The sequence below is a fragment of the Rattus norvegicus genome, chromosome 11 (genome assembly GCF_021556685.1).
Source record: "Rattus norvegicus strain SHRSP/BbbUtx chromosome 11, alternate assembly SHRSP_T2T, whole genome shotgun sequence".
Classification (NCBI taxonomy): domain Eukaryota; kingdom Metazoa; phylum Chordata; class Mammalia; order Rodentia; family Muridae; genus Rattus; species Rattus norvegicus.
Window position 1 is genome coordinate 29,374,012 of NC_141544.1, and position 13,295 is coordinate 29,387,306.

The 13,295-nt window shown below is 39.0% G+C and overlaps 1 long non-coding RNA gene across 2 annotated transcripts in view; it reads left to right on the top strand.

Annotated features, from left to right (window-relative positions):
• LOC148002476 (uncharacterized) overlaps window positions 1-13,295 on the top strand; it is a 56,606-nt gene that overhangs the window by 909 nt on the left and 42,402 nt on the right. The gene's annotated exons all lie outside the window — the stretch shown is intronic.

A 13,295-nucleotide genomic window follows, 5' to 3' on the forward strand; every position in this document is an offset into this window, starting at 1 on the left:
GTGTTCTGAACGATGCCAGCTGGTTCAAGCCTGATTTTTAAAGTGGAAAGGTTTACCTTTATAGTCTCTTCAGGGGAAGAAAAGTCCCTGTGTCATGTCATTGTCCTATCAAGAAAGACCCAATAAAAATGACTTAAAAGAATAGAGAAGAAAGAGTGTTTGCAATGAAAGAGTATCTCAGTACTGTCAAACTCAGTTAAATAATTTGGGCTTGCTTTTAAAGGAACTAGACGTTGAAGGAACCCAAGAACCTTTAAATAAGCAGAGTAGTTCAGGCTGAACAGAAAACTACTTCATTTTCCACTTTGAATGACTGCTTTGGCTCACCCGTAGGCTCCAAAAATAATGGGCACAATTGTACTTGATAGCATTTGAGTAATATTAATTTGTGCACATTTAGAGATGAACTTATAATAATTGTACTTATGATGATTATGGGATACATGTGTACAAGTTAGAGGGGTGGTGAAGGAAAATATGCTTTTGTGAGCAATGAACCCTATCCATAATTTAGTTGAAAGTAAGGTCTATAGATGAAGTGAAATGTGTATTAATACCTGCCTGCTTTTGTTTCGTCTTAGGCTCCTCTTAACTGCTTCTGTTAAATTTTTTATGATTGCTGATGTTGTGACTATTATAGAAACATGTTCTCTAGAATATTAGTTTTAATTTATTAGGTCTCCTTTAATTGAACAACCTCGTCACACTGAGAAACCAACCACTAAATGTGCTAAATAAGAGTTATTCATTTCCTTAGCTATCACTTAACATTTGACTAGGTTAGTATTTGTCTATTGTTTCAGACTTTCCAAGTTCCTGTTAATGTGAGTTGTTATATCTTGGTCATTTCTATATACTTTATTACAAGAATGGATACTACATACTTAGCTATATCCACCTGCCTAGCAGGCAACCTCTGAAGTAGCAGAGGACCTTGGAATCACCTCTACCTTTGTGTGAGGTGAGAGTTGTAATCTGGCCTCTCTTCCAGAGAGGTGAAGTTAGTGTTTGGGAAGGGGACATTTCATCACCAAAGGGTGTAGGTGGGAACTTAGATTATCTTGCCCCATCATTTCTAAAGCCTTGTGGCATGAAGGCTTTCCTGTTACTTCCCCATAGCGAGCAGTAACATTGACTGGGAGAGAGGCAGTGTAGAAATTTCCAGCCCTCTAGTAGGCGCTCTTTAGGTGAATTAGGGAGAACCAATGGTATTTCTTCTCTCTCTCTCTCCCTCCACCCCTCTCTCTCTTACTTCTTCATGTTGCTTCCTGTTATCTTCAGGCAAGCATTGTATAAAATGATGAATTTCTCTGCAACGTTGTTATGCCTAAATATTATAACGTTTTTTTCGTATTTGTTCCTTATCATCCTCTCTGCTTCCCTCTCGTGATGGTCTTCTTCTTCATCCAGAGTAGTTTCTTGTTCCACTTCGCTGTCTTATTGATCGGTTTTATTACAACAGAATTGAAATGAAAAGCCAAGATACAGTCTACATGGATACAACAGATTTGTGCAGTGTTCGGTACAGCTTGACGGAGATAGACCTTCTAATTCCCATTGACATTTGTTGACCTGAACAGCAGGAGTCACTTATAAAGGACTGCCTCTTGCCATTGACCATGGGAGAATTCCTACTGACTGTTGTCCTGGGAGGAAGTTGGGAATTGAGCTACCATGAATTAGGACATTTATCTCCAGATCATTTGGACAGGATAAAGCAGGCTTTGCTGAAGTGTTACTATATTCATGTTTGGAAGCATTTCCAAACTGCACCTTCAATTTGAGTCTGGAAAACATGCAAAAATCATAAGTAATAACCTCACTCAAATGACATCGCTTAAGCTCTTGGATTCACTGTCTTTTTAAATCTCTTTCTACCCTGATTTTTATTACCATATTTTGTATGTAATTTGTCTAGAGTAATGGCTGAACATAATGGGAGAAAGGGACGATGCTTCTCCTTCGTTTCTCCAAACTAAGAATGATGTTTTGGTAGATAAGGAGGAAACCACGGCATTTGAAGGAAAATCCAATAAGTGAAGATCATTGTGTTACCAGAAGCCAGACTCAGAAAAATGCTTCATGTTTCCTCTTGTAGAGAATCTGGATTTATATGCATATGTACACATGTATATAATTTATGAAACTAAAAGCGGGATCTCAGGGGCAGAGAGGCATTTTACTGTGGGTGGGATGGAGAACTGGAATATATGTGATGTGATGAGATGGAGGCTATTAAGTGTGAAGAGGAGGACCAGAGGAGGGATGACATAGGGAAGGGAAATGGGAGAGAAGGATGAATCAGAACAAAGTGCAATGGCGAAAATGTAAGAGACTGTCAAAAATGACATGTGTGGGAACTCTGAACACTAGAAATAATCAAAGGAAGAAAGAACAATAAGTTTCAACTATGTGTTAGTGAGCCAGATAGAAGTAACAAAAAGAGATCAGCATGAAGAAGAAATTGGAGGAAGAAAAGAAGGAAGAAATAAAACTGATCGAAACGTAAATCCCTGAGGCCTTGTAGGTAGAGATGAGATGGATGTGACTTGGTGAAACTGCTGTGGGCACTTATACCTATTATGTATCCCCAAAAACGTTTCCCAGTCTTGGTGACACTGTCCCTACGTGTGCATTCTTCCGTTGTCCTAAAGATGAAGGTACAGGAGTGCTCACCTCTTTCAGGAGTAACAGTGGAAGCAATAGAATGGCTTATTGAACTTTTCTACAGAATTTCTACAGAGAACTAGCTCCAATGTGTGTCCCTGTGTGCACTGTGGTTATGTGTTAAGCACTGCTAACTGGTTTACTTTCTCTTTACTCATGTTGCCAAGTTGACATTTTTTTTATTACAGTATTGAGTGTAAGAAACTCAAAGTTTTGCGTCTCCAGAAATTCCACTTATGACAGAAGTTTGTGATTTTGCCGGAACTGTGAGCACTGAGATTTCATTTTACATGACTACTTGTAACCTCAAGATATCCTGATCTGCATAAATCAAGTTGCTTTAGAAAGAAGAAATTCTAGAGGAACATTAAAATTCTTGATGTTTCAATTCTCCCAAGACCTAGCATTGAAATTGCAATTCCCACCTTTATGGTGTATGGATGTGGCTTCAGGGATACATAAAGTAGTAAGGATATTTACAGCCAGGGTGAAGTTATGACCAGGAAAGAGTTATCTCAGAAAAGTTTTGCTTCCCATATACAAACTGGGATCAGTGTTGAAATGTACTCGGCATGTCTAATCAGAAAACTTTCTTCAATCAAGTTCTGAGTCTACTATTTGACTATGGGCACATTTGCTTCAGTTTAAGGAGGGAGGCATGGCCTGGAAAATATCCAAGCTGTCAGCATTTTCCTGAAAGTTCTGTATTATGGAAGCTCATAAATACTCTCCCCAGAGGGTATTTGAAGTCATGACCAGACTTGAAAGGCTCGGCGTACCAATAACTTTCCAGCAGTTTTGTAGGGAAACCACACTTATCTTTGCACACATCAGCCATCAACTCATGGGAACATCTGTGGAGAGTGATGGAAACTTGCACTGTGACTGTCTTCCTTGAGCATCTTACTATGGGCTATGTTTGAAAAGCCATGTTTCCAAAAGCATTTATATTTAGAAAACTATAGGTATTATTTGACTTTCATTACAGCTTGGAGTATCTGGTGTGTAGTAGGCATTCATTAACATTTGTGTACTGACTAAACTCTTTGATGTCCCAAGGAAATAATTTCTATTACGGGGCATAGTCTCCATACTGGGGGCAGAATTTGAGCATGCCACAGAACCCTGGCAGGTAAAGCAGTTCTTGGAACTGTGTTCCATTTGCCAGTGATCTGCAAAAGTCATGGGGTACTGCAGCAGGAGGAGCTGGTCACCTCTGTGTATATGCTGGGGTTCTTGAGCCACAAAAGCGTCTCCAGCAAGAGGACCTCATTAAGGACTGCCTGAGAGACCAAAGATTGCTGGCACAGACAATACCAGCCAATCAGAAACTACCGTTTAGAAGAGATGCATTCTTGGACCAATGGGGCACAGGGGGAGGGTACTAAAGGAGCTTGCAGCAGTGCTCAGAGAGCTTGTTACGCATTTCTCACTGCTCCCACTGCTCTCACCTCACCTCCAACCCCCAAGGGCAGGTAGAGTTAGACAGCCAGCAGTCCAAGGCACAGGCAATAGTGTAATAAATTCTAACTTGAATTTCTACAATGAAATTCCTCAATTTTTGTTTTTCGGTGTTAGTATTCTTTTCTACCTCCCAGTTAATCATTATTAATTTATTTATCCAAAATATCCCATCAATAGTGTTTTAGTCTCTTCAACATCGATTTGTTTAAAAGGTGTATTTCATGGGAAACTCACAACTTTTTGCTCATTTAATATGGATGTTTCTGAATCTGCAGATTCTGATGATAAAACAACAAGAAAACATGTTATGGGAATCCTTGGGGAACAGAAGACAGCCTTCCCCTGAATAATGTCTAAGGGGCATTACAGGGCAAGGGTTGTTTGCCTGCTCTTTTCCATGCAGCTGCCAGCTTTTCAGAATAGAAGCCATTATTTAATACATAAAATCATATAACTCTGGGTCTGTGTCAGGATACATAAGTCTCTGGTAATAAACATACTTAGTATTTGCTAGACATATGCTTTTTTTTTCTTGATTCATACCATCCATGTTTTATTGGAGACTTTTCACTCTATCATTCAGGGAGGAAGGTACTTCCCAGCTTTTATCGCCATCACTATGACTTGTAGGATTTTGTTTGTCTCCTGGCATAATGGCAGAAGGGTGACAAATAGTACAGAAGAGTATACGCAGAGGATTGGGAGAAAGCCTACAAATAGAGTATGAAGCAGATCACTGTCTAAAACTCACATACATATTTTTACATTACAATTATGGTGGAAGGAATATTGATTTAATCAAAAGACAATGTGGGTTTAAGTAAATAAGCATCTTTGCTCATCCTATGATAGCATATTCTATTCAGCTGCTAGGGTTAACATCTGATGAGTACTATTACAACACACACACACATCAAGAAGAGAGTTAAGTTGAAAGTGTCTATGTTGTATTTCCAAGATACTTATCAGATATGTTCTTAAATATTACTGACCTTAAATATTCTATGTTGGAATTGACAGCACATGCAAAAATGTACATTTTCATTTGGTTTAGAAATTTTCTGGATAAATATTAGATATATAGACTTGGGTTTGAAAATGATTAATGAAATTACTCAATACTATCTGATAGATATTTCAGTATTAAGATTAACCACAACATTTTCTTAAATAGGATCTTGAAAAGGTCTTTCAACATTCACTAAGAGAGTTAGTACAAATGGCAGAAATAGAGTATGACAAAATCTCTGTGTGGGTTTCTTGACCCTTCTGCTATCTGTGTAAACCACTGACAGAATCTAAGCATCTGGTTTCTCCTCTGATATCATGATTTTGCTCTTAAAGTTCATTTGATCTCCATAAACTAATATCATATAAGTAGGTCTTTTATTTCTAAATTGATACCAATTTGGTTCTTATTAAAATTTAGAAAAATTAAGTCCTTTTTTATTATCTGGTAATTACAGTAATATATCAAGTTATTCAACCCTTATTTTTATTGTAATTTTGGAAGCATTTGAAAAACAAAATTGGATTATTTCTTTTCTTTGGTCACTATAAGACTTTTTGATTAAAAAAGATTGTGGAAAAGCACAATAAAAGATTAATGTTGAAGAATAAAAGTAACTATCAAATGAAAAGGCAAAGAAAAACTTTGATGAGGAAATGAGAATGTAGTTTAGCCTTGTTTGGGGTCAAACAATCTCTGTTGTGTCTCTCTTATGGAAACCAGGGCCATGTGTTGTTGCTGTTGTTGTTTGTTTGTTTGTCTTCTTTCTCAGCTAATGTCGCTCCATAAAACTACACTGCCAACTCTAGCCCACTAAAAGAGTGGAGAGAAGGAATCATGATGGTTTCCATGACAGTGACCTCCTGGTGCCTTCCTCACCTGCCTGTTGTCCTTGTCACCCTGTGGCCTTTCAAGTAGCTCTTCCCAACTCTAGTGCTTAACATTGGCAAGGTTTGAGTTGGGTGAACTTTGAGGGTCAGCAGCTTCACTGCAACAAGTTTTGATGAACGGCAGCCGAAGAGTACATGCTAGTCGGTGTCTCACAACATCCCTACATGGGGCAGACGATGAAAACAATCACAGGGAAATAACAGGGTTGGTGCAGATGAGTACAGGAGGGTGCTATTGAGGGATTAGTCATTTAACTTCTGATGTCTCTAGTGTTGAGTGGTTTCTTCATGATACAGTAGGAAAACTCACATTCCTTCTTCCAGTAGAAAAATATAGCCTTAATAAAATACTAATGGAACTTATGGACAGAGTTTACTGATCTGCAAACCCTGAAAGACAACACACATTTTCCTGAAAGAAAAGCTCAGACAAAATATAAATTGCAAATCTCACTTTTCACAACCTTGTCTGCTGAGTCCTTGGGCTGAAAGTTCTCTCACAGGAAAGGTGCAATTTAGACAGCAGTTTACTGTTCTCAAGAGAGTTCTTTTCTAGAAAAACCAGTAAAACACAATATACATAGTAAACCCCTCAATGAAACTCTAACATGTCAGATAATTGTATTGCTTCATAAAATTATGTTTTATATACATACTGACAAATTTCTATAACTAGACTCCGATGTAATCCCTTGCAACTAGAATCATTGCTTTGAATTTATTTACACGCAATCACAAAAAAATAAATATTCCTTCAGATGAAGGTTAAAGACTAAAGAAGCTATCAGCAGTTACCTCTTTTTTATTTGTAGTGATATTAATTTTTAATAAAAATGACTTTTGATTGTTTAAGAATTTCATGCATGCACATAGCTATTTTGATAAACTCCACTCACGGTCCCTACACTTCATTCCTTCCTCATCACGCCCATTACTATCTCTCCCAAATTCATAGATTATTTTATTAAACCCACTGAATTCAGTGTATGTTCTCAGGTGTAGGAGATCTACTAGGACATACATGAACTCTTAGGAGCCATATTCCTGAAAAAAAAACAGACTCTCTGTCTCTCAGAAAGCATCCTGCCAAAGCTCTTCCTCTAATGAGGGACTTTGTGATCCTCTCTCTTACCCACGCTGGGATTGTGAGATCTTGTACAGGTTTTATCTTCTCAAATTACACCAAAGTATGTAAGAAAATACTGTGTTTATTCCATGTCTGGCTTGGGTTTTAAATGTCTTTTCAACCTGATTTGTTAAAGACTTGACTTCTAGCTGATAGTGTTTTGATGAAGTGATGAAAGCTTTAGCAAGTGTGGCAAACTGTGGTAAGTCATTGGCACAGTCCCTGGACAGTCTTATGGACCCTGGATTCTTCCTTCCACTAAGTCTTTGCTTTCTGATGGCCGAAAGGTGAGCAGCTGTGCTTTACTACACAATTCTCACCATGCTTTTGTGCCCTTCTACAGGCCCAAAGCTAAAAATACAAACAATCATGGGTTGATGTCTTTCAAACAAGTATATAAAATTGAACTTTTTCTTGGTAAGTTGTTTCAGATAAATTACTGCAGTAATACAAAGTTATATAACATAAAAATTGCTACCTATAATTGGACAGATATTAGTACTCTGGGTGGTTCAGAAGTTTTAGCACTAGTTTGTGGAAGGGAACTTGAAAAAAAGTTAGAGAATCAGGGAAGAAAAATATTAGAATTTTATGAGTAGTAATTAATGATGAATTCTGATGGGGGAATATAGAGGATCAGAATACTTGTAGTAAAGACTGTTCTAATGGTGAAATTAGATTGCTAGTTACTTGTTATGCAGTTTGACAAAAACATTTGTTGGAAAATTTTCACTGCTCTCAGATTTTGAGGGAGGCTGAATTTAGATGTGATAGACTAGTTTGATAACTTTAAAGGCACTGGTATAGGAGACAAGTTCCAGAACAGAACACCAATGGCTATGCTTTAAGACTAGCAATTCATAAATGGGACCTCAGGAAACTGCAAAGCTTCTGTAAGGCAAAGGGCACTGACAATAGGACAAATTGACAGCCCACAGAGTGCAAAAGTATGTTCACTAACTCTATATCTGACAGAAGGCTAATATCTAAAATTTACCAAGAACTCAAGAAGTTGGACACCAAGAACCCTTACAATCCAGTTTTTAAAAAATGGAGTATAGAACTACATAGAGAATTCACAGCAGAGATTCATAGAGATCTCAAATGGCCAAAAAGCACTTAAAGAAATGTTCAAAGTCTTTAGTCATCAGAGAAATGCAAATCAAAACAACACTGAGATTCCATTTGCACCTGTCAGAATGGCTTAAGAGATAGCACATGCAAAGGATGTGGAACAAGGGGAACACTTCTTCACTGTAGGCGGAAGTGCAAACTTGTACAACCACTTTGGAAATCAGTTTGGCATTTTCTGAGAAAACCTGGAATAGTTCTACCTCAAGACCCAACTATAAAAGATGCTCCACCATCCCACAAAGACACTTGCTCAACTATGCTCACAGCATCTTTATTCAAAAGAGCCAGAAACTGGAAACAACCCAGATGTCCCTCAACTAAAGAATGAGTAATGAAAATGTGGTACATCTACACAATGGAATAATATCCAGCCAATAAAAACAAGAAGATTATGAATAGACAAATGGATAGAACTAGAAAATATCTTCCTGGGTGAGGAAAATCAGACTCAAAAGGACATGCATGGTTATGCACTCATTTATAAGTGAATATTAGTCGTAAAATACAGGTACCATGTATACTTCACAGACTCAAATAAGATAAACAAGAACGAAGGCTCGAGTGAGGAAGCTTGAATGACACTTAAAAGGGGAATAACATAGTCTTAAGAGGCAGATGAAGGGAGGGAACTGATAGGGAAGGGGAATAGGAAGGGGAATGGGGCTTTCAGGATCAATTGTGAGGAAGGACAGGAGTGATGGCTAGATAGCCATGAAAATGAATGGAAGTCTGTAACTGACAGGGGTGAGGAGGTGAAGGGCATCTCCAGGGTGAGAAAGAGACTTTGGTTAAGGGAGGCATCCAAGAATCAATGAGGGTAACCTCATTGATTACCCTATAACTATATTGGGAATATGGAATCAGAAGAGGTCATCTCCTGTAGCCAGACAGGAGCCCCTGTCTGGAATGACAGAGATAGAGAACATCTACATAATTTTCAATCCAAAATGTATCCTGTCTTCAAGAAAATAGTCATGGGTGATGGATGGAGCAGAGACTGAGGGAATGGCTAACGAATAATCAGTCCAACTTGAAATCCATCCTGTGGGCAAGCACCAATCCATAACACTATTAATGATACTCTGCTGTGCTCGCAGACAGGAGCATATGGTCCTCTGAGAGGCTCCAGCCAGCAGCTAACTCAGACACAGATACCTACAGGCAAACAGTGAATCAAGCTTGGGGACTCTTAAGGAAGAATAGGAGGAAGAATTGTGGGACCAAAGGGAATAGGAACTTCACAGGAAAGTTCAACTATCCTGGACCCTTGGGGCTCTCAGGGTCTGAACTAGCAATTAAAAAAATACATGGGAGCACCCTAGACGTCTGTTCCAGAGAACTATCTATCCATTGGCAGCATACACATTTGTGTTTCTGACCACATGGCCCCTGGTACCACCCTGGCTTACTGGACCAACCATTTCCCTGCAGATACCTGTAAAATATTGGTCACTTACCAGGATGCTTGTTGCCACTAACGTCGTGAAGTCTTCCAGGGAAAAATGCGAACGGTTCACCTTTGCTGTCTTTGAGTTGAAGTCAGTTATAGGAGTGCTACAGGAACAGTGCAGTGTTCCGAGAAGGGAGTGGTGAACAGTTGTCTTCGTTGAGCTTGCTATTGTTGTGTGACCAAAGTAAATTGTGTACAAAAGGGTGTATTTGGCTTATACTTCCACATCACTGTTCAACCTTTGAGGTCAGGACAGGAACTAAACCAAGTAGTTAAGTAGAGGCAGGATGATACAGAGACCATGTGCTGCTAATCAGTCCTGCATGTCTAGCTGAATGTGGTTTCTTACAGATACCTGAACTACCACCCTACGTATGAGCCAATCACAATGGACCAGGCCCTTCTACATTAATCACTATTTAAGAAAATGCTACATCTAATCTTATAGGGCCATATTTCAGCTGAGGTCCCCTCCTGTCTAATGGCTCTAGTTTGTGTCAAGTACACACAAAACTAGCCAGCATAGCAATGTAGCCTCAAGTCATTGATTGCAATGTAGCTATCTAAATAGATGTTTATAAGGGATTATTTTTACGAGGTATTGCATAGCCAGTTTGTATGAGCATCTGAGCTTGTGAAGCTAGAGACATTACTAGAAAGATGCTCTGAAATCCAGTTCAACACAATGTCATAAATAAACAGAGGTCACCCATATGATATAAAAAGTGACTTTAAGAGAAGACTATGGCACAAGAACATTTAATTTATGCCAATCCAATTCTCCCTATAAAATCTCCATTCTTTGTCCCCTGAACTGTGGCCTAGGCACTCATTCTGTTTTAAACCTTTCCTGTTTTCCTTTGAGTTAATTTGAAATAGGGGAGATTGAGTTTCTTTTAAACCATGCCTTGATTCATGTCAACTTGCTTACTCGAGCAAGACTTCTATTGTAATTTAGAGCTCAGATTGAATAATATTTTGTTGTCCCCATGGATACTGCTAAAATATTTTATTTTTTTACTCAAATCTTACACTAGGTTCCTAAAGACAAGAAGTATTGAGATAGTATTAAATCACACATTTCCAGATATTTCTCTTGTGGATTGGTATACAATAGGTTTAGGTGGACATTAGGTATCCTAGGAGATAGTACTTTTCAGGCAATTCGGAGAACATTCCTCACAACCTTTTAACCTTCTCTTTGTTGGCAGGCTTCAGTTTGCAAGGCTGGACTTGAGAGTCTCCTGGGGCTTTCTCCTAGAACTCCTGGTTTACTTAGTCTGAAGTAGGCATTTGTTATCACAGATGATCCTCATGCTCCAGTCCCAAACAACTCCCTGAGGAGACACACATGTTTCTGTGGCTGAAGCAATTGTTGTACTCTAAACACCCTTGGCTTTTGCAGACCACCAAAGTAGAAATTTACTGGATAACAATGTGTTTTTCTTTAAAGACTCTCTTCTCTTTTCTTTTTCATGGTGTTGAAGTAAACCTTATCCTTCCTGTGTCTAAGCATGTTCCCTTTTAAGCTGTCTTTGTGTATTTGTTGTGAGCCCAGATTTAAGGGAAAATTGATTGGTCTGAAATGTTATTTAGGTTGCAATAGCAGACAGGGCTTACAACATCTGAAGCCTCGCTGAGGGGATTTGAGGACTGATTTCTTTTCCACTTGCTGTGGTTGTGTTTGAGGCAAAATTTGCCAGTCATTGACTGAGCCCTATGGACGTATTTGCTCTGGCAATGCTGGCTAGCCTAAGTCTACCACATCGGGCAGGATGCTCCCTGCGTTTATTCTTACTGCTTGACAGTTTTATTTGTGACTCCTATTTAAAGTAGAGCAATTGAGCCCAACCCTTAAATGTTTGGCTTTGGCCTCAGTCTGTTTTGGACAAGATACAGAAGGCTAAAGGAGGAGAGGGTGAATTTTTTCCTTCACAAACCTTTCCTTTGTGAGCTTGGCAAATGGTAACCTCCTAAATGGTAGGCAGGTTTAAGCAAATTGTGCAATGCCAGCATGACCAAAAAAATTCTTTACCAGAAAGCACACTAGCTTCTTGTCGCAGACTGTTTGGGTACTTTTCAGACAGACATCCCAGAAAAACCTCATTAAACTTTTGAAGTGTTATAAATATCAACCTGTGGCCTTGCTGTATGTAAGGAATTGTGTCCAGCTTCATAGGACCTTTAAAAATGCTTGCAATGTTTTTTCTCTGCTAGGAACTTAAAATAATAAATCAGCAATTAGAACATATTAAAACATCACTGAAGCAAACCACTCATATTTGGAGCAATGAAAAGGAAAGTTTTCTCTAATTTTTGTGATTTGTTTTTATCCCTATGCTCCTTGAACATCAAAGGCCACTTGGTTTTAAGAGGAGTTGAGAGCTGGAGAGGTGTTCAGCTCATAAGAGCACATTATGCACAGGCATCATAATGAGCACCAGTGCTCATAGAAGAAGGCAGAGAGAGGGTGACTGTTGGATTGGCTGGCCCATCTGGCATTGATAAGGGAACTATCTGCTGGAGCATGGACAGCCCATGAGAGGCTTGTGCCCCTGTAGAAAAATAACCCTCCCTTTCCAATAGCCATCAACTACAGATCATTGGTTAAGGATAGAGTCTCCTGATGTCCTTCTCTCTCTGTGCTGGAATGTTGACCAGTTTTATCTACTGCAGACAGTCACAGCTATTGTGAGTTCGTGACTTCAATAGCCTTGTCATGCCTGAAAGTTAATCTTGTCATCTCTGACTTCTGACTCTTACAATCTTTCTGACTCACCTTTTGTGATTTTCCCGAGCCTGGAGAGGTGGAATAAATAAATGCCCCATCTGGGGCTGAGTACTCCAAAGTCACTCATTCTCTGAACTTTGATGAGTTGTGAGTAGAGGACTGTAAGGAGAAATCAGATGACTGAACCCGTTAAACCACATACACCTTGTTCAATCACCTGAGTTCTACCCACTCTTCCACTCCTCCCAGCTCCCTCCCCACTTGACGCCCCTCCCCCATTATTTTTCTTTTCCCTTCTATGCTATTTGTAGATATATTTTTTGAAATAACACATTGTGCCAAGGATTTCCAGAATGTGAGTGGGAAAGCCATCTGGATATGCAAGTGAAACCTGTTCCACATAGAGGAAAAGCCACCCGGTGGTGTGCAATGTTAAGTTCCTCTGCACAGAGGTGGGTGTATCAGCATCTCTTGAGAGCTCTTGGACCTAATAAACTTTCAGTACATTCCTGAGAAACAAAGATGCATAGAAGACAAATTAACAGCATCAACAGCAGCAGCAGCAACAACAACAGCAACAAAATTTCTCATAGTCTAGTCCTGCTAGGGTTTATAAACTCTTGAGTGCTAAAAAAGTGCTAGCAATATAATATTGTTAATCTTAAACACAGGTGCATTTTTCCCAAGAGAAATTTTCTTCTGTATGCACACACACACACACACACACACACACACACACACACACACACACGACACACAAATAATAATGTATGATCAGTTTGTTTTTGCAGGTGTTTTCTATTGTTTAAAATAAAGGTCCACGT